General features: G+C 48.6%; 1 protein-coding gene across 15 annotated transcripts in view; it reads left to right on the top strand.

Annotated features, from left to right (window-relative positions):
* SIPA1L3 (signal induced proliferation associated 1 like 3) overlaps positions 1-23,549 on the top strand; it is a 237,685-nt gene that overhangs the window by 60,692 nt on the left and 153,444 nt on the right. The window contains exon 1 of one of the 15 annotated variants that reach the window (XM_060132596.1): positions 3,962-4,027. The exons of 13 other annotated variants lie outside the window; for them this stretch is intronic. The gene's annotated coding sequence lies outside the window, so the exon portion shown is untranslated. Of the gene's footprint in view, positions 1-3,961; positions 4,028-23,549 lie in introns of those variants that run through there. One more of the 15 variants, XM_060132595.1, reaches the window with a different exon arrangement.

Here is a 23,549-nt window from a genome sequence, read left to right as displayed (position 1 = left end):
CGTGTCCCCTGCATTGGCAGGTAGATTCTTAACCACTGTGCCTCCAGGGAAGCCCCTCTCCTATTTTATCTTCTAAGAGTTTCATAGTTTTTCATTTTACATTTAGGTCTGTGACCCATTTTGAGTTTACTTTTGTGAAAGTTGTAAGCTCTGTGTCTAGATTTTTTTTTTTTTGCATGTGGATGTCCAACTATTCTAACACCATTTGTTGAAAAGATTATCTTTGCTCATTGTATTGCCTTTGGTCCTTTATCAAAGATCAGTTGACTGTATTTATGTGCATCTATTTCTGGGCTTTCCATTCTGTTCTGTTCATCTATTTATCTATTCTTCAGCCAATACCACACTGTTTTGACTATTGTAGCTTTGTAGGGAGTCTTGAAGTCAGTTAGTGTCAGTCTTCACACTTTGTTCTTCTCCTTCAGTATTGTGTTGGCTCTCCTGGGTCTTTTGCCTCTCCATATAAACTTTTTTTTTTTTTTTTTTTGCGGTATGCGGGCCTCTCACTGTTGTGGCCTCCCCTGTTGTGGAGCACAGGCTCCGGATGCGCAGGCTCAGCGGCCATGACTCATGGGCCCAGCCGCTCCGCGGCACGTGGGATCTTCCCGAACCGGGGCACGAACCCGTGTCCCCTGCATCGGCAGGCGGACTCTCAACCACTGTGCCACCAGGGAAGCCCTCCATATAAACTTTTGAATCAGTTTGTCAATATCCATAAAATAATTTGCTGAGATTATGTAGAATCTATAAATCAAGCTAGGAAGGACTGATATCTTGACCATATTGAAGCTTACTGTTTATGAACATGGAATATCTCTCTCTTTATTTAGTTCTTTGATATCTTTCATCAGAATTTTGTAGTTTTCCTCATATAGCGTTCTTTTTTTTTTTTAAATACATTTATTTATTTATTTTTGGCTGCATTGGGTCTTCGTTGCTTCACGTGGGGTTTCTCTACCAAGCAGGGGCTAATCTTGGTTGCGGTGTGTGGGCTTCTCGTTGCAGTGGCTTCTCTTGTTGCAGAGCATGGGCTCTAGGCACGTGGACTTCAGTAGTTGTGGCACACGGTCTTAGTAGTTGTGGCTCACGGGCTCTAGAGCGCAGGCTCAGTAGTTGTGGCGCACAGGCTTAGTTGCTCCGCAGCATGTGGGATCTTCCTGGACCAGGGCTCGAACCTGTGTCCCCTGCATTGGCAGGCGGATTCTTAACCACTGTGCCACCAGGGAAGCCCTCATATAGCACTCTTATATGTATTTTATTATATCTTTACCTAAGTATTTCATTTTGGGTGGTGCTAATGTAAATGATAATTGTGCTTTTTTGTTTGTTTGTTCTTTTGGTGCTTTGGGTCTTCGTTGCTGCATGCAGGCTTTCTCTAGTTGTGGTGAGCGGAGGCTACTCTTCATTTTGGTGCATTGGCTTCTCGTGGCAGTGGCTTCTCTTGTTGGGGAGCACGGGCTCTAGGCATGTGGGCTTCAGTAGTTGTGGCACGCAGGCTCAGTAGTTGTGGCTTATGAGCCCTAGAGTACAATCTCGGTAATTGTGGCACACGGGCTTAGTTGCTCCGCGGCATGTGGGATCTTCCCGGACCGGGTATCGAACCAGTGTCCCCTGCATTGGCAGGAGGACCACTGCACCACCAGGGAAGTCCCGATAATTGTCTTTTTAATTTCAGATTCCACTTGTCAGTTGCTGGTATATAGGAAAGCGATTGACTTTTTTTATATTAACTTTATATCCTGCAACCTTGCTATAATCACTTCCAGGAGGTCGTTTTTTCCCCCCTCAATTCTTTAGGATTTTTGACATATGATCATGTCATCTGCAAACAAAGGCAGTTTTGCTTCTTCCTTCCTAATCTGTATTTTTAAAATTTCCTTTTCTTGTCTTATTACATTAGCTAGGACTGCCAATACAATGTTGAAAAGCAGTGGTGAGAAGGGACATCCTTGTCTTGTTCCTGATCTTAGTGGCAAAGCTTTGAGTTTCTCACTATTAAGTATGATGTTATGAAATTGACTTTTCTCTCATTTGTCCCCCTAAGCCAAACATTTGGAGGGTGGGGGTGTTGCATCTACTTCCCTTAGCCCAATCCTGACCATGTAATCGGTTTTAAAAACATGTCAATGAATGAGTAAATAAATGACTCTAGTGGTACAACGAACAGCTAAACAGAACTTACTTGCAATATTTTCTGGGCAGATGTCAAATCAGAGTTAGACAGGCAGTGGAGGGTAGTGATTGTCAATAGAGTTTGGAGCCATGGGCTGGTGTTCAAATCTGTAGTTGTGAGGTTTAAATAAATTGGAATTTTAAAGTGTCTGGAAAACAGGCACATGTGTGAGAGTTATCTACTGCTGTTAGGTGTTATGTGGTAGTTTTGACTGTGAAGAATAGTTGAGTCTTAGCTTCAGGTTGTAGAGAGACAAGCTCAATTCCAGGGGAAATGAAGTTCAACTCATGAGCCTGAGAACAAGTGATTTCAGCCAAAAATGGCTGCTTGGCACTGATGTGGAATTGTAAATCCAGCCCTGATCAATATGTTTGCTTAGTACAGGTATGATTAGAGTTGGAATTTTTGGAGTTGTGTTCTTTGTGGGAGAAGTTGGGAGAAAGACACAGCCTGGCTGAATCTCCTGAGAACAGTGAGTCACTTTCCCAGATGCCCTGTCGTTCCAATCTTAGGGAGCACTGCCATACACCCTGTGCAGCATGGGGCAGGGCAGTGGGTAAGGGCTCTGCACTGTATTCAGTCCTTGCTAAAGTGTGACCTTGGGCAAGTGACATAGCCTTTCCAAGCTTCGGTGTCCGTCTCTGCAAAACAACGAGAAAAACAAGATACTACATCTCAAGCCTATTAATGAACTTTGAACTAGTAAAGCACCTTGCACAGTTTCTGACACGTAGTAAGTACACATTAAATGTTAGCCGCAGTACTGTTATTATAATTGTAATTGTTACTATCATGCTTTAAATTGCTGTGGAACATGGCTGGTCTGCTGTTCCACAAATATCTCCTATGCAGGCCACTCTGTAGCAAACCAGAGTGTCGTAGTCTTGGTGAACCCGGAAGAAGATAATAGTTATTTATTTCATTAACCTGAATAGAAATAAAGATTCATGTATTCATTCAACAAATATATATATATATATATATATATATACCTTCTACTCCACGCCAAGCACTGTTGTAAGGTTGTAAGCCCCAAGTACACAGTGGACAAGACAGGCCCAGTCCCTGCCCTCCTGGAGTGCAAGGTCCGGTGGGGGAGACAGACTAGAAATAAACAGTGTATATCAGAGGTGATTGGTAGCGCTAAACTAAACTGAAGCAGGATACTGAGATGTGAGCGGTGGTAGGAGGGCTACCTTGGCTAGTGGGGTCAGGAAGATGTCATTTGATCTGAGACTTGAAGGATAAAAAGGTGCCAGCCATGCAAAGAGGTGAAGAAAGAAGATGCCTGGCAGAGAGAACAGCAAGTGCAAAGGCCCTGAGGTGGGAATGAGCTTGGCAAGTTGTAGGAAAAGAAAGGAGGCTGTCCTGGCTTCAGTTAGGTGAACAAGGGTGAGAATGTGTGGGAGGGATTTGTAGGCCCTGAGTTTCCTCTCTGAAGCCTGTGCTTTCTTCCATCCCTGGGAGTGTTTAAAGAGAAGGGCTGTGGAGGGCTGACTTCAGCACCTAGAAGGAGGCATGCGGGGACCAGAGGCCTGGCCCCTGCCTCACTCTCACCGACGTTCTCAAAGCCCTAACCCAGGGATTTCAGGCCATGAGGAAGAGACCCTTTGCCCCACGGCTGAGTTCTCCGACTTCCCAGACAAGAATGCGGTTTGCATTTTTTTTTGTCTCAAAGGTGGCCTAGCCGTGCTGTTGTGCACAGCAAAGTCTCAGCGCTGTGTGCCGGAAGCCCACTTTCTTCTTCCGCAAAGGAGGACAGCTGAAAGCTAGCTGCCCTGGAGAAGTGCCAGGAAGCAACCTGGCCACACCGAGCCTGCTTCTTGGGGATGTGGGGGATTCTTTGTACTGACGGTGAGGAAGGTATTAAAGCCCCAGGTCTTGGTGGGAGAGACCAGAGCAGCAGGGAGGAGCCTAGACTCTGGGATTCCGCTCTGGCCTCACCACCTACCAGCTGTGTGACCTTTGGGCAAGGAGCTCACCTGTGCCTTGCCTTAGCTTTCTCATCTGTAGAATAGGGAAAATAGCTCCTATGCTTAGAAACGTGCACACAGGAAGTGCTGGCTATCATTATCATTACCTTCCGATTTGAAATCACAGTGAGATAAGTTCCTCTTCCTTCTAGTTTCTTGTGAACAGTTAAGACGCTTGGATTTACTCCTGTTTCTCCACATAGGCCTAGTTCTTGCCCAGGAGCTTGGCGTCTGGCAGACAGCCAGGCTCTGGGTGCCAAAAGCGCCGCTGCTTCTGGGGGACAGGTTATTCAATGCCAGGAAGCTGAGAGTTGATAGGGTGTTTGTCACCAGGGGTCAGGGGTGGTGTGGAGCCTCTACATGGTGACTGCTCCTACCTGCCAGGGAGCAAAGACTGCTTCCTCCAGGGCAGTGCTTCTGTGCTGCTCAACCCTGAGACTGCATTGTTATTGAATTGGGAGGGTGGAGCTGGACTATTAAAACCTAACCCACCCCCCCCAAAAAAAAAACTTCCCCAGGCCTTCCCCCGCCCCCCACCATGTGAAGGGCCTGAGGCTCAAGCAGGGAGAATTTTTTCAGTGCTCCCTAAGGTGCCACCAGGATTTCCAATCACTGAATGTACCTGGGAATCTTGTTAAAATGCAGATTCTGATTCAGCAGGTCTGGGGAGGGGCGAGTGTCTGCATTTCTAAGGCGCTCCCAGGTGTTATCGATGCCGCTGCTCCCTGGACCACAACTTTGAGGTTCAAGGGTCTAGAAGTTGGCGTCACAGACTGCAGAATCTCAGACCCCCACACGGAATCCCAGTCTGCATTTTTACCGACTCCCTTGGTGATTCAACCTTCTTTACAGTTTGAGAGCCTAGACCCAGGGTTGCTCAGCTTCGACACTGTCGACCGTTGAGGGCAGATCATTCTTTGTTGTGGGGCTGTCCTGTGCATCGTGGAACAGTTAGCAGCATCCCTGGCCACTACCCATGAGACGCCAGTAGCAGCCCCCCACCGCCAGCCATGATATTCAGAAATGCAACTGTCCCTGGGGTAGGGGTGGCGAAATTGCCCTCAGAAGCGAACCAGTGGCCTAAAGCCCCCAAGCTTAGCCATGCCTGGGAATCTCTGGGCCAGGTGGGCACACAGGTGTCCAGGCCCCGCAGCGGAGGTCATGGCTGCTTTAGTTCTGGGTGGGGTCGGAATTCGTACGAAGAATAAACACACAAACCTCCAAGCAAGCCAAATAATTATAAGTGGACCATAATTACTGCTGTCTCACAGCTGGTCAGCAGGAGCCAAGAACCCTACCCCAACTCTAGGCTACTGTGCCCTTTGCCACCAGCAGGCCAGTGGGCTCCTTTGAGAGAATCTGCTTTTTTAAAAAATATGTAGCTGGTGGGTAATCACAGCGTCTTAGAGGCCGGGTGGAAATCTCTGCCCTCGCAGTGGGTGTGAATGTGCTTAACTGGCCCACTCTTAACTACAGTAGCAAACACTTATGTAGCTCTTAGCACCAGGCCCTACTCTTAAGTGTTTTTTTTTTTTTTTGCATTACGCGGGCCTCTCACTGTCGTGGCCTCTCCCGCTGCGGAGCACAGGCTCCGGATGCGCAGGCTCAGCGGCCATGGCTCATGGGCCCAGCCGCTCCGCGGCACGTGGGATCTTCCCGGACCGGGGCACGAACCCGTGTCCCCTGCATCGGCAGGCGGACTCCCAACCACTGCGCCACCAGGGAAGCCCTCTAAGTGTTTTTAAATCCCCACAACAACCCATGACATTGGTACCATTATTATCCCCTTTTTCCAGATGAGGAACTAAGACACAGAGAGGAGAGATAACTTGTCTGAGGTCCCACAGCTGGTAAGTGGCAAAGTTGGGATTTGAACCCAGGCCATCTGGTTTCAGAGTCCTTGCTCTTAAGCACCCTGTGGACATATCGGGAGGTTGGACAGGACTGAGATTGCTCACTGCTTGATCTCTCTGGGGATGTGAGAAAGGCCCTGCCAGTGTAGCAAGGAGCAGTCCCAATTCCAGACCTTCAGGGAAGAAACAGCTCCCCACGTCCCCAGAACAAAAACCGTGGAGTACACCTGAAACTAGCACAACATTGTTAATCAACTATACTCCAATATAAAATAAAAATTAAAAAAAAAAAGAAAATTAATAGGAAAAAGTCAGGCAAGATTATTCATTAAAAAAGAGAGAAGGCTTAAAGAAAATTAAAAAGCAAAAAAGAACACAAGTATAGATGCTGCAGAGATTAAACATATATTGTGAATAACTTTATGCCAATCAAGCTCAGAATTCACAGGAAACAGATCCACTCCTAGAGATAGAAAACTTACCAAAAATTACTCTGTAGAAATAACAAACTGAATAGTACTAAAATAATTAACAAAAATTAATTAGACACTGATGGTTGTACAACATTGTGAATGTGGTTAATGCCACTGAATTGTATGTTTAAAAGTCATTACATTGCAAATTATACATTATATATATTTTACTACAATTTAAAAAAATGTAAAAAAATAAAACCCTCAATCTAGAAGACAACAACAACAAAGGCCATGGAGAAAACTTAAGGGCAGGGCTGGGGAGAAAGCATTGTCACTGGCCAGTCATCTTCATCCTGGAAAGCCCTAGCCTGGCTCCTGGGCCCCACCTGCACCTGAGTTCAGTGGGCTCATTACTGAGAAGGGGGAACAGTGCAGAGCAGCAGTTACCAGGCGGTGTGCAGCTGCCGAGCTGTATCCTGCCCTCGGAATTGACCAGGGCTCCCTGACACTGTGATGCCCTGTAGCAGAGATGACAGTCCACCGTGATTTCTTGGAATTAGAGACCGATTTCTCTTAGGGGGCTTGCTGGAAACAGGGTGGAGATTTGGGACGTTTGGAATTTGGGTGTGAGGCTGCACGGGCTTTCAGCTAATGGCTTTGGAGTCACACTGTAGGCACTAGGCTCTTTGTTTTTATTTATTTTTATTTTATTATTATTATTTTTTAAATTATTTTTTTGTGGTACGCGGGCCTCTCACTGCTGTGGCCTCTCCTGTTGCGGAGCACAGGCTCCGGACTCGCAGGCTCAGCGGCCATGGCTCACGGGCCCAGCCGCTCCGCGGCACGTGGGATCCTCCCGGACCGGGGCACAAACCCACGTCCCCTGCATCGGCAGGCGGACTCTCAACCACTGCGCCACCAGGGAAGCCCTATTTTTAAAATATTTCTTTATTTCCTTATGTATTTGGCTGTGCCACGTCTTAGTTGCAGCTTCAGCCTCTATGGAGCCACATTCGTTCATCCTAAAACAAGGATTATGCTAGTCCCTACTTCATAATGATGCTGTGAGCATTCGGTGAGCCAGAACCTGTGAGGCAGTTAGCACAGGGCCTGGTGCTCGTAGCCCCACAAGCATTAGCTATCATGATTTAATTATCAATCAAGAATGGGCCTGAGGCCTAGCAACCAGGGGAGGAGAAAACCTTGCACAGAATAATGTTATGAATGTGCCGGTTTTAGAAAACTCCACTTTGGTCAGCCAGCTTCCCTTTAGGCACAAGAGGCAGTGACATGAGGCTCTGTCTGGTTGTGTCAGGGACTCTTTTCCTCCTTTGAGAGGAGAGTTGGCCTCTTGGGGCTGAATAACTTGAGCTAAAAGGGGACGTGAGGAAACCGGGGAGTGGAGGTGCACCAGGGCCTCAGGCCCGAGTTCCACTCCGGTTCCCTTATGTGCTGGCTGCGTGGGCAGTTATGCAGGGCGAGGGTGAGCGTGGGGATTGGCCAGCCTGGATTCCAGCTTCTAGCTGCATGACTTTAGGCAAATTCCTCAATGTCAGCGTTCAGTCGGCACAGAGCTTGGTCAGCGCTGGCTGTTCTGGGGGCAGCAGGGTAGTGAGGAGGTTAGGAGGGTGGGCCCCTGGGTTAGTCACCTGGATTCAACCCTGGCTGTGTCACATCCACACTGTGGGACCTTGAGCAAGTGACTTAATCCCTTCTGAGCCTCAGTTTCCTCATCTGTGAAATGAGGGTGATACTGCTTTACGTGGGGCCATATGAGGATCCTGCGTTTTTCTATATAAAGTCCTTAAAGCAGTACGTAGCGCAGGGAAAGTCTTTAGTGCACACATTGGCTATTATTATTATTGTTATTATTAAAAACCCATCCTGGAAGACAATGTAAGTGAAAAGTATGAACCATGGATCTATTCCAGGGGGACAGAGCCCGAATGAGGGAGTTTGGGAGAGATCTCAGCCTCCAGAGGGGTTGTTTAGAGCTAGCATTGGAGCTTTTGTGTTTCTAGAATGTAAGTGAAAGAATGTGCAAAGGAAAGGGGAGCGGGGTAGGAGCTGCTGACTAGCAATGATGTCCTATTGCCATAGGGACAGGTTTCCCAAAGTCAGATCATTCCACTAGGTAATTTGAGGTGGTGGTATCAATAAACACCTTACACATTTTAATAGTTGTACTTTTATTTTCATGTGTAACAGGAAAAGAATTTCAATAGCTCGTCAAACCCAGTATCCCGTGGCTGTTTCTGCTTTGGGTGAGGCTAACGATGGTATGCAAGCCAAAATAAAAGTGAGTGCAGTTAAAGAAAAATGCAAAGTAAGTCATATTACAGGTGGTCTGAGGGTATGGCAAAAATGGTGTCAGTGCGTACAGATTCTTTTAACCTTGTTTTTCAGCCTTGGAAAGCCTGAGCCTCCCGAGGGAGGCTGCTGAGCTTTTGGACCCCCTTTGCCTCTCTTCTCCTTGGCTGTCTCATGCCACTGAAGGAGGGGTTGTAGCTGCCTCAGCGTAGGGCAGCAGCCCTGGTGACTGTAGTTCCCTCCGTCGGAGGCAGCAGGACGGGTGCTGAAATGTACCAGGTGTCTGCAGCTGGCACCTGCTCTCTCTGCCATGGGATGTGGAAGCTGTGGTATGGCCTCGAGCAGCTTATTGTGACAATGGTAATGATCTTTAACCAACATCGACTGAGCGCCAACAAGCACTCATACCAAGCACTTTACACGCATGATGGCGTTGAAACCCCGCTCTGTGAGGTGATATGTCAGTGAGGACACGTGGGGCTGCAAGAAACAAGATGCCTGGTGAATCTTGGCTGAGCGGTAGAGACGAGTGATTCTCTCACTGCAAAGTGTGGTTGGCTCCACAGTGGGTACAGAGGTTCAGTGACATCTCCGAGAACTGGGTGCTTTCTCTCCTTCTGTTTCACAGCCCTCTGTGTACATGTGTTTCATCCTGATGTTGCATGGTCATGGGATGGCCACCCCAGCCCTGTGATCACATCCTTATGCACAGTATCCCAAGTAGGGAGAAGAGGCAGGGGGGAAGGCTTTCTCTTCCTGTGCCTTTCCTTTCTAAAGGGAATATGTGCCCATAGACACCCCTAACCCCAGCAGACGTCTCTGTCTCTCATTGGTTGTAAAGGACTCACTGGCTGCCCCTAGCTGCAAGGGAGGCTGGGAGAGTGGATGCCTGTATGGTGGGAGGAAGCACAAGAAGTGGGAGTTGGGAATGGCCATAAGCTATACCACCAACTGTCTGCTGCGGGTGTGTTCTCTTACTACCCCCTCGGAGGGTGAGAAAAATCAAGGATCAGAGAGGTGAGAAGATGACTTGCTTGCCCAGGATCTCATAGAGCTTATGGTGGCAGAGCAGGATTTGAACCCACGTCTTTCCTTCTGCGGAGCCTGCGGTCTTAACCTCTGTATGGTACTGCCTTGCCGGCAGGGGACACCCAGATGGTCGTAATGCAGGGTGTTGAGTGGTGAACCCCAGGTGCTGGGAGAACTCAGAGGAAAGAGAAATTCTGCTTGGGTATGGTCAGGGAGAGCGAGCTGTAGAGAAGAGAGAAGAGTGTGTAGAGAATCATGGCCAGTGATTGGGCTGGCCTTTGAAAGGTGCATTGGGGTTCTGCCAGGTGCATAGGGATAATGGCATGAGGAGGGTGGGCCCCAGGCAGAGGGTACAGCATAAACAAAAGTGGGGGGATGGGACAGTGCATGCTGGGTGGGTTAATCAAGGCTCTTTTGATTGTAAGATGAATTTGTCTTCTGTCACTGGGAAGTCTGGAGGGCGGAGCTTCACACCTAGCCGGATAAGGGGGCTCTGTGGCTTTTCCTTGCTCTGCTTGGCTTCACTGTACAGACTGGCTGGGTTCAGGTGAAAATTCTCCTGCTTTATCAACCCAGTGAAAAGAGGCTTTCTTGTCCTCAGGTTCTTTAAATCTGCTCTGACAAAAATACCATAGACTAGGTAACTTACAAACAATAGAAATTTCTTTTTTCACAATTCTAGAGCCTGCGAAGTCCAAGGTCAAGGCTCTGCAGATTCGGTGTCTGGTGAGGATCCACCTCCTGGTTCACAGATGACCATCTTTTTGCCATGTCCTCACATGGAAGAAGGGGCAAGCGAACTCCCTGGGACCTCCTTTATAAGGATGCTAATCCCATTCATGAGGGCTGTGCCCTCCAGGCCTAATTACTTCCCAACGGCCCCACCTCTTAATACCATCACATTGGAGATTAGGTTTCAACATATGAATTTGGTGGGGAGGGGCACAGAACATGCAGTTTATAGCAGTAGGTCATGTGCCTATCTCTGAAGGTGGTGTCTAAAGCAGGGTTGAAGGATGAGCAGTGAGCCACAGCCTTGCCAGGATAGAGGAGTGTGACCTTCAGCCGCTGTACTCAGTTTCCTCATCTGAAAAATGGGACTAATATAATTATCCCTACCTCATACGTAGGGTCTGCAGTAGATTCCACATAGAGAGTGTTCACCAGTGCAGGTAGGAAGTGTTCTATGGAACCTAGAGCAATGGCCTCCCAAGCGTAAGGCCCTGAATGCTACCTTGCCAGGACCCGGTGTTATCATTTAAACCTTGCTTGCTTGCATACGACTATCAGCTCTGGCACGTAAGAGCTGTGTAACCCTGAGCAGATGACTTTGCCTCTCTGTGCCTCAATTTCCACATCTGTACCAGGGAGAAAAATGCTTAGGACATTGCCAGGCACATGGTAGATATCAGTAATTTTTTTTTCTTCTTTTTTTTGGTCTTTTGGTTTGGCCACACTGCGCGGCATGTGGGATCTTAGTTCCCCAACCAGGGATCAAACCCACTCCCCCTGCAGTGGAAGCACAGAGTCTTAACCACTGGACTGCCAGGGAAGTCCCAGTAAATATTTTTTTTTTGATGAGTACATGAATAGAAGAGCTGAGTCAGAAGATACATGCAGGTTGTTAAACCTTTTTGGATCCGTATTGCCAAGAGGTCCTGCAGAAAGGCATTACTCCATCATAGAAGCTGAGATGACCCATTTCCCTATTCCTTAGTCAACACTAGGTCTTACCTTCTAGGAAAAAATTCATTGTTATTTTGGTCAGTAAAGAAACCAGCTTAATATTGTGGACACATAAGAACGTATCTGTATATTTCAGACCTGCAAACTGAAACATGTAAAGGTGAGATGACGTAATGTCTGGGATTTACTTTTTTAAAAAAATATTTATTTATTTGTTTGTTTGTTTAGCTGCGACACACGGAATCTTCGTTGCCGCGTGCGAGATCTTTGTTGCAGCATGTGGCATCTTTTAGTTGCTGCATGTGGGCTTTTAGTTATGGCATGCATGCAGGGTCTAGTTCCACGACTGGGGATGGAACCCAGGCCCCCTGCATTGGCAGTGAGGAGTCTTAACCACTGGACCACCAGGGAAGTCCCTAGGGTTTACTTTAAAGTACTTCAGGCAGAAGAAAAAGGGAAGAAAAGGAATGGATAGGGAGTAGATGAAGCTAATAGGGCAGACTTTTTGATAACTACTGAATCTTCATTTGAGTACATTGGGAGTTCATTGTACCTTTCTCTCTCTACTTTTTTAGAATGTTGACAAAATTGAGAAAACCAGCACCCCCAACACACACACACACACACACACACACACACACAGAGAAAGCCTGAAGATTGAACAGTTGTGAAACATTACTGAGCCCCCGCTGTACACAGGCATTGAGAAGTACCCCGGGGCCCAGGTGGGTGTTGGAAAAATGACAGCCTTATAGCCCTCTGTTACCCCAGCCTTTCTCTGCATGGATCCCCTTTGAGGGGAGATCCTTTTGGCTCAGCACCTGGAAGGATAGTAGCTCTCAGACCCCAAGGCGCAACTTCTCATCTCCTTCCCTGATCCAGGCATTCAGGGACCTTTTCCTGAAATGGAGGTTTTCCCTTCCTAGCCTGGAGGGAAGACAAACTCTCTAGTGATTACCTCCTGGGAAAACCCCTCTTGGTTGTGCGTCTGGTTTTGACTTGGGGTAAAGGGAGTCAGGAGCTGCTTTTCTCCAAAGATCTATGTGATGTTGGCAAAAACATAACTGGCTGATCCTCCACAGTGACTAAATATTGACTCTAGCCCTACTAAGCCTCTGAACATGCAAGAGCAGTCCTTGCCCATCCCTGTCAAATAGCTGTGGTCCCTAGCCCTTTCTCCAGATTCACATGTAAATAGGTGGTAGGCTGTGAGTTTTCCAGGCTGTTCTCTATCCCATTGCGAGGTGAAGTTAGGGTGGGGCTTTCACAACCCATCTGGCACTGGGTGGGGTCTCAGTCAGTGGAGGGTGATCCACCCAGTAACTGACCCCTGGTCCCCTCCAGAAAGGTCATCTTTTAAGAATGTTACTTAGGCAGCTCAGCAGAGACCCACGTGTGCATGTGGTCAGCTGTAGCTTCCGGCTGTCTCACTTCTGCTGAATTTCAGCAATTTCTTATTTCCTTTGGGAAACAAAATGAGTCTGGAGAGAAGTATGAATAATCATGATGACAAACTTGGCAATAGGGACGTTGGGAACCTTGCCCTGAAGCTCATAGTCGGTGTCATTGTTACCAGGTTCTTGAGCAGTTGGACCAGGGGAAAGAGGGCACCTGGAGCCAGATGGCCTGGGTTCAAATCCCAGCACCACCACTTAACGGCTATGTGACCTTGGGAAAGTTGCTCTCTGCCTCAGTTTCCTCATCTATAAAATGATAATAGTACCTGCCTTATAGGACTGTAAAGATTAAATTAAATACTCTGTAAAATGTTTAAAATGGCGTCTTCTAAAGTAGTTGCTCAGTTAATGGTGGTGGCGATTATTGTATCCTACTGTTTCGGTCATGCAGAGTTAGGATTGAGAACCACTGGTCTGTAATAGTGGTTCAGATGGAAACAGAAGTTGGAGGATCAGCAGAGGGGAGCGTTCTTCCTTCCCAAGTCTGTAGTTTGGGGAAATAGACTTAATTTCGCCATTTAAAAATATTTTTCATTTGATGTTTAAAATCTAGAAAAGAACAGGTGAAAGACTTAAAGGGGAAAAATCTCTTCACTTCTCTGTACATGTACCACACACATCAGAAAAAAAAGACCAGAAGGAAATGAGCTAACGTCTTTACAGTGGTCATTATTTGGTGGGGAGATTATGCATAACTTTATAGTCTTCTTTGCACATTTATTTTCCAAGTTTTTTATATGTATATATAAGCATATACCACTTTCATAAGCAAGAAGAATATTTAAAAAGGTAAGGAATCATGTGAGCTCTGGCTTTTGGGGAAGTTGGGTGGAATTCTCCCAGAATGGAGCTGTCTGTTTAATGTTTTTTTGTTTGTTTGTTTTGCGGTATGCGGGCCTCTCACTGTTGTGGCCTCTCCCCGTTGCAGAGCACAGGCTCTGGACGCGCAGGCCCAGCGGCCATGGCCCACATGCCCAGCTGCTCCGCGGCATGTGGGATCCTCCCGGACCGGCGCACGAACCCGTGTCCCCTGCATCGGCAGGCGGACTCTGAACCACTGCGCCACCAGGGAAGCCCCTGTTTAATGTTTGAGAAGCTTGTGTTCTAGCCTTCCTTGACGAGATGTCCTCCGGCCCTAGAAAATTTCTACTCAGAAAATTCTTGATATCAAAGCTAGCTCCTCAGCATCCATCCCTCCACCTGCCCAGCCTTGCTGTAGGTATTCACGCTGTCTCCCATTCTTCTCTTGAGATTAGAGAACTCCAGTTTTTTTGTGGCTCTGACCTTGAGGAGGAGGCTTATTTTTTAAACAGGCCTGACAGTAGTAAGTACCTCATGCATGAGGTGTCGTGCATCTCAGCTCACTACCCTGTGGATACAGGTGCTTGCCTGTTAGCTGAAGTTATGAATAGCTGTAAAATTGGAAACAAAGCAGTTGATTTATTTATTCGCTGAACATTGAATTGGTACCTAGTTGAAGACTAGGTACCAGTGAGCAAGGCAGACACAGTCTGCCCCATCACAGAGGGGGAGGACGCAAGAAACACTCGGCCACACTGCTAAGCCCCAGGTTCGGAACATTCAGAAGAAGGATGAGACTTTTTGAGCCATAGAACAGAGGCCTCCCAGAGGCTCTCCAAGTAAGTAAAGTTTAAGTAACATATTCCGGATGCAAATGGAAAAAATGGACTTGGTGTACATCTCTAGATAAGCTCGCTTCCGAATGTTTCCAGCTGTGGGCAGGGATCTCCAGATGGGCGTTGCTATGGAAGCATCTTCCAGTTCTCACTTCCTGACTGAGTTTATTTCCGACTTTCCTGTGCCCATGCCAGTTCCCAGCTGTAGATACAGACGTGGCAGGGTCCAGTCTTCCTGCTGCCTCATAGCTGTGCGGACAACGGATGTGGCTGGAAGCCAGCCAGGAGCCTCCTCCCGACTGAGTTAGTTGTGGAACCTGCCATGTCGTGGTTTCACTTGCATCCGGGCTCTTTCCTTTGTCCTCTCGTGGGACTGTGCCAGAATGTTCCAGCCTGTGTTTTGAAATTTTAGACGCCAGCTTGTATTTGATGGAGAAATGAGCTCATGAGGGCTTCCTCTGCCACCAGCTACAGGAGAAGTTGAGTCAAATCTCTTTCATTCAGATGCCCCACTGAGGCCAGATTTGCCACCCTCCTGACAGAAACTGGGCTGGCTGTTTGTTCTTTGGGACTGTTTGTGAATAAAGGACTTGATGACCTAAACAAAGGAATAGCAAACAAGATGGGGGAGGGCTGTAGCTAATTGCTTTCTGGGCTTGAGACCTTTCAGCTACCCTTCAATGCTTTAGAGTAATCATTGCTAACCTGTTGAGAATTTACAATGTGCTAGGTATTCTTTAAATCATTTGTAATCCTCTTAACCCAATGAAGTGTTTAGTATTATTATCCCCATTTTACAGCTGGGTAGACTGTGGCAGGAGACAAGTTATGTTGTTGACCAAATTGCTGTATTGCTCTCTTAGAGCTCCTTAAGGCCTGCCATTTTAGCAGCTTAGGCAAAACAGGAGGATTTAACTAGAGGGTGCTGGGATGGCCCAGAGAACCAAAGCAAGACCTCAGGAAGGACTGCGTACCAGTTACTTGGTTACAAGTAACAGAAACACCATCTCAAATGGGCATAAACCCTAGGGGAAAGGATTGACTCGCAACCAGAAAGCCCAGAGGTGGGGCAAGCTTCTGGGCTGGTTGGCCAGAGCTCAGGGCCATCACTAGTGACCCACTTTCTTTCTGTCCTTCGGTTCTACCCTCTGCTGTCCGCGTCATCCTCAAACCTGGCTCCCTTGGAAGTAGCAGACTGGCTGCCAGCACTGGTCCAGGCTTTCTCATCCTTGGCCTGAGAGATAGAGAGAGTGTCTTGTCCTTCAGCCATAGTGCAAAGCTTCAGAGCTCCTATCTCGTTGGACTAGCACAGGTTATGTGACCCTCCCTGAACCAATCCCTGTGGCAAAGGGGTGGGGCATACTACCAGGCTGGTTGCTCCCACCCAAAACCACTCATGGGGAAGGGTGGAATGGGTGCTGGGAAGCCATGAGCATTTGTGTTACTGCCCCGACTCCTTGTCTGCTTTTGTTCATTCTTTCATATCCATAGTCTCTCTTTCTGCCTTTCCCTCTGCTGGGTGACGGCCATCCACAGACTAAGCTGTACACCTTGCAGTACAGGCTCAAGGAGCCCAAAACAACCCAAGGAGAGGAAACTGTCTCCCTTTGGACTCATTAACCAGGGCCAGGGAAGGGGTTCTTGAGACAGGCCAGTTGAGGTCAGGTGCTCTTTCTGGGCCAATCAGCTGTGGGCAGGGTTGGGGTCATTGTTCCCTCTGTCCAACCCCGCCCCCCCGCCCCCCTGCCCCGTACCTACTGTATCCTTTTCCCAGGACCTCTGGGCTGGGAGTCATTTAAGCAGGACCCCTGAGGATACCAGTTGGGCTGCACTTCCTGACTGACTGTAGTGACACTAAAACCTCATTTTATTCCCAAGCCCCTGGAGGATGAGGGGTGTCCCTTGTGTTTTCCACATTCCCAGAGCAGTTCTCTGCGGAAAGGCCAACTCTTCAACACAGCCCGGCAGGCCGAGCATGCTACGGCCCCCGCTGGCTGCCGGCCGCTGGTCCCCAGCCTCATCCTGCAGCGCACTCATGGCCCTCCAGCCACCTGGCCATGCTTTCGGTTCCTTCAACGCATGGCATTTGTTCCCTATCCCTGGAGTGCTTCCTCTTCTCCCCTGTCTTGCTCCCCACACCCCACCCCCATTATGGCCTACCCGTGCCACTCCTCTTTCAGATCTCCCCTGAGACATCTCTTCAGGGGGCCTGCCCTGACCGCACACCCCACTCTTCTGCCCTGAACTACTCAGCTTGCATATTCAGGGCCTTTCATCCTCTCGGCGATGTCAGCTCCATAAAGGCAGCGATCAGATCTGTTTGGTTAAAGGTGTAACCCCTTCCGTCAAAGATATGCCTTACTAAGTTTTGCTGAGGGAATGAATGAGGCCATAATAGTAACATAATTAACAGTAGCTGGCTTTTGAGTGGCTGCTTCCTAATAGGCACTGTACTAAGCTCTTTTACCTACAAAACCTTTAAATGGTTACTCACATTTAACAGAACGTAATGATGATGACAGTCATTGATTGAGCCATGTCAGCCACTGTCCCGAGTCCCTTACCTGTGTCATCTCATTGAATCCTGACAACAGCGCCCTGAGGCCAGTATTGCCACCATCCCAACTTCACAGTCAGGAAATGGTGCACAGTGACCTTGCCCTGATCACTCAGCTAGGAAGTGGCAAAGCTGGGATGCCAGCCCAGACTGTGTACCTGCTATCCAGTCTCCCTGCACTGATGGTGACACAGTCCTAGAGAGCTCTAGTCACTTGACCAAGACCACACAGGTAGGAGGTGGTAAGAGCCCACCGTTTACCCATCAGCCATTTTTGGTGGGATCGAGTCACACACCAGCGTGCTGTGTATATGTGTAAGGGAAAGACACACTTCTCCTGCGTGTGTCCTTGACTCACACACTATTGCAGCACTACTTCATTTCTGACACCAAAGGGGTGGGGTTTCCACATCAAGCGACTAACTCGATTCTGACACTCTCTATAGCATCAGACCCCACAGGCTACGGGCTCCGTCCTACAAGGTGTCCCCTCACCCCCAATGTCCTCACCTGTGCTTCTGACCCGCCACCTGTACATCGGAGGGTCCCACAACCCCCTCCTTTGGGTTCAGTTAATTTGCTTCAGCGGCTAGCCACAGAACTCAGGAAGACGTTCACTTACTAGATTGCGGGTTTGTTAAAAAGGACGTAATTCAGGAACAGCCAGGAGAAGATGCGCAGGGCGAGTTATGGGAAGGGGCATGGAGCTTCCGGGCCCTCTCGAGGGTGCCACTCTCCCTGCACCTCCATGGGTCTGCCAACACGGAAGCTCTCCCAACCTCATCCTTTCAGGTTTTTTCTGGAGGCTTCATTACAGAGACATGATTGATTATGGCAATTGAACTCAATCTCCAGTCCCTCTCCCGTCCTCACAGGTCGAGGGATGGGGCTGAAAGTTCCAACCCACTAATCCAGGTTGGTCCTCCTGGCAGCCAGGCACCACCCTGCATGCCCCTATCCTTAGGTTACCCTAGGGGCCTTTCCATTAATCAACCCCTTTACAAACTCTGGTGTGGTTGAAAGGGGCTTGTTCTGAATTAACAGGACACTCCTTTCACCTTTATCACTCTGAAGCTATTTTAGGAATTTAGGACAAAAGACCAAATAATGCAAAACAAAAGATTCCCTTTGCTCTTATCACTTAGGAAATTACCAGGGTTTTAGGAGCTCTGTGCCAGAAACAAAGACCAACAATATTTCTTACTATAAATCACAATACCACAGTATGTATTTCTATACATTCTATGTGTGTATTCTATATATATTCAACATGGCGTATAATAGTAGAAATGCCGGTTTAAGTCATGCTGAGATAATAGTTTTCACTTCTCCGAAGGGCAGGAGCAACAGGTGAGATGCTGACAGTGGTGTGGGGAAGCAGGAAGGCTTGTCCAGTGCTGGGGGTGAAAAGCAGGACTGTCACTTTGGAAGGACTTGGGCAATGTCAGCACGGCCTTTGCACAACCCTCCCTTTGCCCCAGCACTCCCACTTTGAGGGATTTTTTTTTTTTTTTTTTTTTTTGCGGTACGTGGGCCTCTCACTGTTGTGGCCTCTCCCGTTGCGGAGCACAGGCTCCGGACGTGCAGGCTCAGCGGCCATGGCTCACGGGCCCAGCCGCTCCGTGGCATGTGGGATCTTCCTGGACTGGGGCACGAACCCGCATCCCCTGAATCGGCAGGCAGACTCTCAACCACTGCGCCACCAGGGTAGCCCACTTTGAGGAATTTTTGCCTACAGATATTCCTGAGTGTGAGACGTGATGTGTGTCCAAGGTAGTTCATGACAGTACCGTTTGGCAGAGCAGAAGCTGGGAACTGTCCTACATGTCCAGCACTACGAGGGGACTGGATGAATCAGTGAGGCTCATCTGTACAGTGGAGCACTGTGCAGCTTTGCAGGGGGGTGGGGTCCTGATCGGAGCACCTTCTGTGTCTGTGGTTCACTGCCAAGTATGAAAAAGGGAAGGAAAAGGAACACCTTTTACAAGTAATCCTCAGTTGGGAAAGGCATATTGGAACCTGGGGGAAGAGTGTAGGTTTTATGAAGATTCCAATCCCAGGCAGCCCTAGAGCACGCATCACTATCAAACTAGATACCTTAGGTTTCCATAGCAGGGGCTGTGTTCTTGGCTCTATGCATGTGTGTATATTATACATACATACAGACAGTCATATCCAAGATTATGTGTATGTATGGCTATGTATGTACATATAATTTCACTACTTTATTCAGGTCTCGGCCTTCCTGAGCACCCCGTCTAGAACGGTCCCTGCTCTATTTTCCTTCATAGCCCTTGTCACCTTCTGCTGTCATACGTTTGTTTGCTTCCTGCGCCATCCTCCTGAGCTCTGAGGGCAGCGATCATGGTTTCATTCCTTGCTATATCTCAGCATTTAGAGCAGTGTCTGGCCCATAGTGGTTGCTTAGTAAGTATGTGCTGAATGAATGTGAACGAGCCTATAGTGAAAATTACCCCCATGGTAGATGCGGACCTGAGGCCCCCAGAGGCCTTGCCCTTCTTGCATGGAACAAGCTATGGACCCACTGCTCTTCTGACTGGGGGAAGAGGCAAGAAGTTGCCCTAGGCTGCCGTGAAAGACACGGATGCAGGCCGGGGTCTCTTCAGGGGGGCAGGGGGACACTGCCTGTGAAGCACTGAAAAACGTGCCTTTACTGTTCTCATTTGATGCCCACTTCCCCGACTCTTTGGGGCCCGTCTCTCCTCTCTGGCTTGCATGATGCTTGTTCCGGGCAGCGATGCCATGGAGAATAGGTAGAGGGAGAGAGAAACTTCCGACCTGATGGCCTCTCTCCTCTGGAGGACCCTTCACTTCAGCCCTATGCTTGATATTATCAGAGTCCAGTTTGGCCAAGGGATGTCGTCAGACTTACTATTTCTTCATTGTTTCAGTTATAACAGTTTTGCTGACATCTTTTAGGGCTCCTTCTGTGCCAGGCATTTTTCCAGTCCCTTGATCCCTGTTACCTCATTTAACCCTCCCAACAGGCCTGTTCAGGGGTGGAAATTACCCTCCCCCCCCCTTTACTGGTAAGCAGGCTTGGACTCAGAAAGGTCTAGTAATGAGTAACGGGTCACCCAGCTGCTGAGAGCCAGAGCTGGGATTTGATGCTGGCTCTCGCTGACCACCATGAAGGCATTCTCACAGCCACGTGGCCTACTGCTTCCCCGTCTGCTTTTGGGATTCTCCCAGTGGCCAGTGGAAGAGGGTCTGATTTCCTACAGTGTGATATGGATTGTTAATCATGTTGCAAAGCCCTGCTGGCCAGCATGAGGCCTTGATGGGCTGGAGGAAGTGGGTGGAGAGCCTTCTGCTTGTTTATTTCTCATAGACATTTGCCACACAAATGACCAAACTTCTGTTTCTCTTCGAGATTGGTTTCCACGTTGGGCAGGGGAGCGGGTTAGATAGCATCCAGAGGAACCCTGTTACCACCCAATCAGATCTGTCCCTCCTCTCCTGGGAACCCTCCATGGCTCCCTGTTACCCAGAGTAAGAGCCAAAGTCCTCACCGTCCCCAACCAGACCCCACGCGATCTGCCTCCATTACCTCCCACTCCTCTCCTCACTTGCTCTGCTCCTTACATGGCACCAGGGTATGTGCCTGCCCCAGGACCCTTGCACTGGCTCTTCCTGCTACTAGGAAGGCTCTTCTCTCATACTCACGTGGTTCACTCCCTTACATCCTTCAAACCTTTGTTCATACATTGTCTTCTCAGGGAGGTCCCTATCTCCCTTCTCTGTTTTTCTCTATAGCACTTACCTAACATGTTATATCTTTTAGTTATTTTGTTTATTGTTCAGCTTCCCTACTAGAATTATCAGCTCCAGTGTCCTGTTCACCTGAATCCCTGGTGCCTAGCACAGTGCCTGGCACCAAATAGACACTCAGTAGACATTTCTTGAAAGAATGAATCGTTGGATCCTGTCATTATGGTGCTGGGTCGGGGGGCAGGTAGGAGATGGGAAGGGGGGTTGGTTTTGCTCATCAGGCCTCAGTGAGACTCTCCCATGTGCCAGGCTGCAGCTCTGGGTTCCAGACACCAAGGTGAATAAGCCCTGGTTCTGCAGGCAAATTTAAGCCGTGGAGGAAGGGTGCATCTGCTGAGGAGAGCCCAGATCCTGTGCCCATGGCCTGGCTGCAAGAAAGGCAGTAAGAGTCAGTTCCCAGCCTTCATAATATTTTACCTTGAGAGGCAGGCCCGTCCTCCTGCAAAGGATCATAGGTAAGAAATTCCCAAATCATAGGAAAGATTACGGGCTGCCAAAATGTTTTAATTCTTTAAACTTTTTATTAAACTGTAATATACATCCAGAAAAAGACAAGGGCACATATTAAAAGTGTATGTAGCTAGAAGAACTTTAACAAACGACACACTCATGTAACCAGCTCTAAAAGCAATATTTCCAGGCCCCAGAAGTCCCTTTCCTACTCTCTCCGAGTCACTCCTCCCTTCCAAGCAAAACCACTTTGAACTTTGTGTAAATGCAGTCATACTTTATATAGATGCTCCTTTGTGTCTGGCCTTTCTGTTCAACATTACATCTGTGAGATGTCCATGTCGTTGCATGTAGTTAGCTTTCATGTCTACTCATTACTGTCTACAGTCACCTGGAGACCTGACTGGCAGATCTGGAGAATAGCTAGGGCGAAATGTGCAAAGGCCCTGGGGTAGGAATAAGCTTAGAAGGCAAAAAAGGCCAGTGTGATGGGAGCATTTGGGTGAGGGATAAAGTAGAAGGGGACGAGCTCCTAGAGGTGTTGAAGAATTTTAAGCAGGAAGGCGATCTGATATGATCCCTGTTTTATTTGATCCCTCTGTGTGTAGAGAGTAGAAGCTAGGAAGGCAAGAGTGGACTCAGGGAGACCAGTGGGGGATGTCATGGAGTTGTCCAGGTGAAAGATGGTGCTGGCAGCTTGGCCTACAAAGAAGGAGAAAGGAAATGGATTCAGGATCTATTTTGGAGGTAGTGGCAGCAGGACTTGCTCATAGACTTGTCACGGAGGATAAGGGAAGGAGAGACATAAAGGATTCCGTTGTGTGTCTGCATCGCACTTTGTTGGCCCTTGCCTGCTGATGCTCACTCAGGTCATCTCTCATTCTCCCTGCTCACAGAGGCCTCTCCAGCCAGCACTCATATGCACACATCCTTGATGAGCTGAGTCTCGAAGGATCAAGGGCAAGCGCATTCCAGGTAGTGGGAACCATTAGAACTAAGCCTGGGGCCTCCCCCACACCTGGCTCAGCTCGTGCCAGAGTGTAGGCTGCAGAACGGTAGCACACGGCCTCAATCCACCACCTGAATCGTGTGGACCCGCTGCTGATTTTGAGACGTTTTTTCATGCTCTCCCATCCCGCACCTTCCCCGAGTTGCTTTCTCCTCTGGCCACGTCCAGTCCCCTCCCCGCTGCAGGTTAGTCCAGAGCTCCAGCCAGCGTTGCCGCAGCAGGTGTATTCAGTTGGCGTTGCTGCCATGCTCGGGGGCCCTGCCTCTCTGCACTGGCTCAGCTTTGTCGTCCTGTTGCGTGAGCCACAGTGGGGCTTAAAAACAGTGGCCGGTGAGGCCTTTGGTTCTGGGCCGGCCCTGGAGGCTGACGGGCCTGTAGGAAGTGAACAAGAAGACCTCTTGTTTGTCTGAGCTGGATTCTTGCGTGTTCTTCATCCCCCCGTTCCCTCCTGTTTCTCATCCCTGGCCTTGTTCTTGAGAATACAGGGCCTACGGGCAGCAGCTGCTCCTGCCGGCCTCCCTTGCCCTTTCTCAGAGGCTTTGGGCATTTGGGGGCTCTAGGCCCACTCAGCTCATGAGGCAGCTCAGCCAGCAGGAGTTTAAAACAGCGTGACCTGCGAGCACATGAGGAGAGAGCGCCCTGCTTCTGTTTTTGCCATTGGTTCCCTTGGGTCACTGAAGACCGGCTCCCACCCTGGCTTGGGTTTCTCTCTTGTGCTGTTGGGAGGTGCCAGCCAGGCTGACTTGTCAAAATTAATATCTCTGGCAGTTTGCTTTCTGCCTGCCCAAGGGTTGTAGAATTGGACGCATTGTGGCTATCGTGAGCAGGTGAAATTTGACGTTTGAGCTTGCAGTAGGTCAAAAAAACAGGGGATGGGGGGACAACCTTGAAGGAGAAAATATAGGGCATTAATGAGCTCAACTGAGTATTCTCCCAAGTTGCCGGAGGACATGTGACTCATCGCAACCTTTTTAGAAGACAGCCTAAAAAAGAAATCTTGTTTATTTTTGAATGAGCAGTCCATGCACGTGGTAAAGCAGTCAGATGACACAAAAAACCATGTACAGTGAAAATTAAGTCTCCCTCCCCTGTCCACTGTCACCCAGTTACCCTCCCGTGAGGACACCCATTTCGTCTGTATTCTTCCAGAGATACTCAGTACCGAAACAAGCGCATATTATACATACGGTTCTATCCTTTGATCTTG

The sequence above is a fragment of the Lagenorhynchus albirostris genome, chromosome 19 (assembly GCF_949774975.1).
Source record: "Lagenorhynchus albirostris chromosome 19, mLagAlb1.1, whole genome shotgun sequence".
Lineage (NCBI taxonomy): Eukaryota > Metazoa > Chordata > Mammalia > Artiodactyla > Delphinidae > Lagenorhynchus > Lagenorhynchus albirostris.
This window is presented reverse-complemented; position numbering and strand designations above follow the sequence as displayed.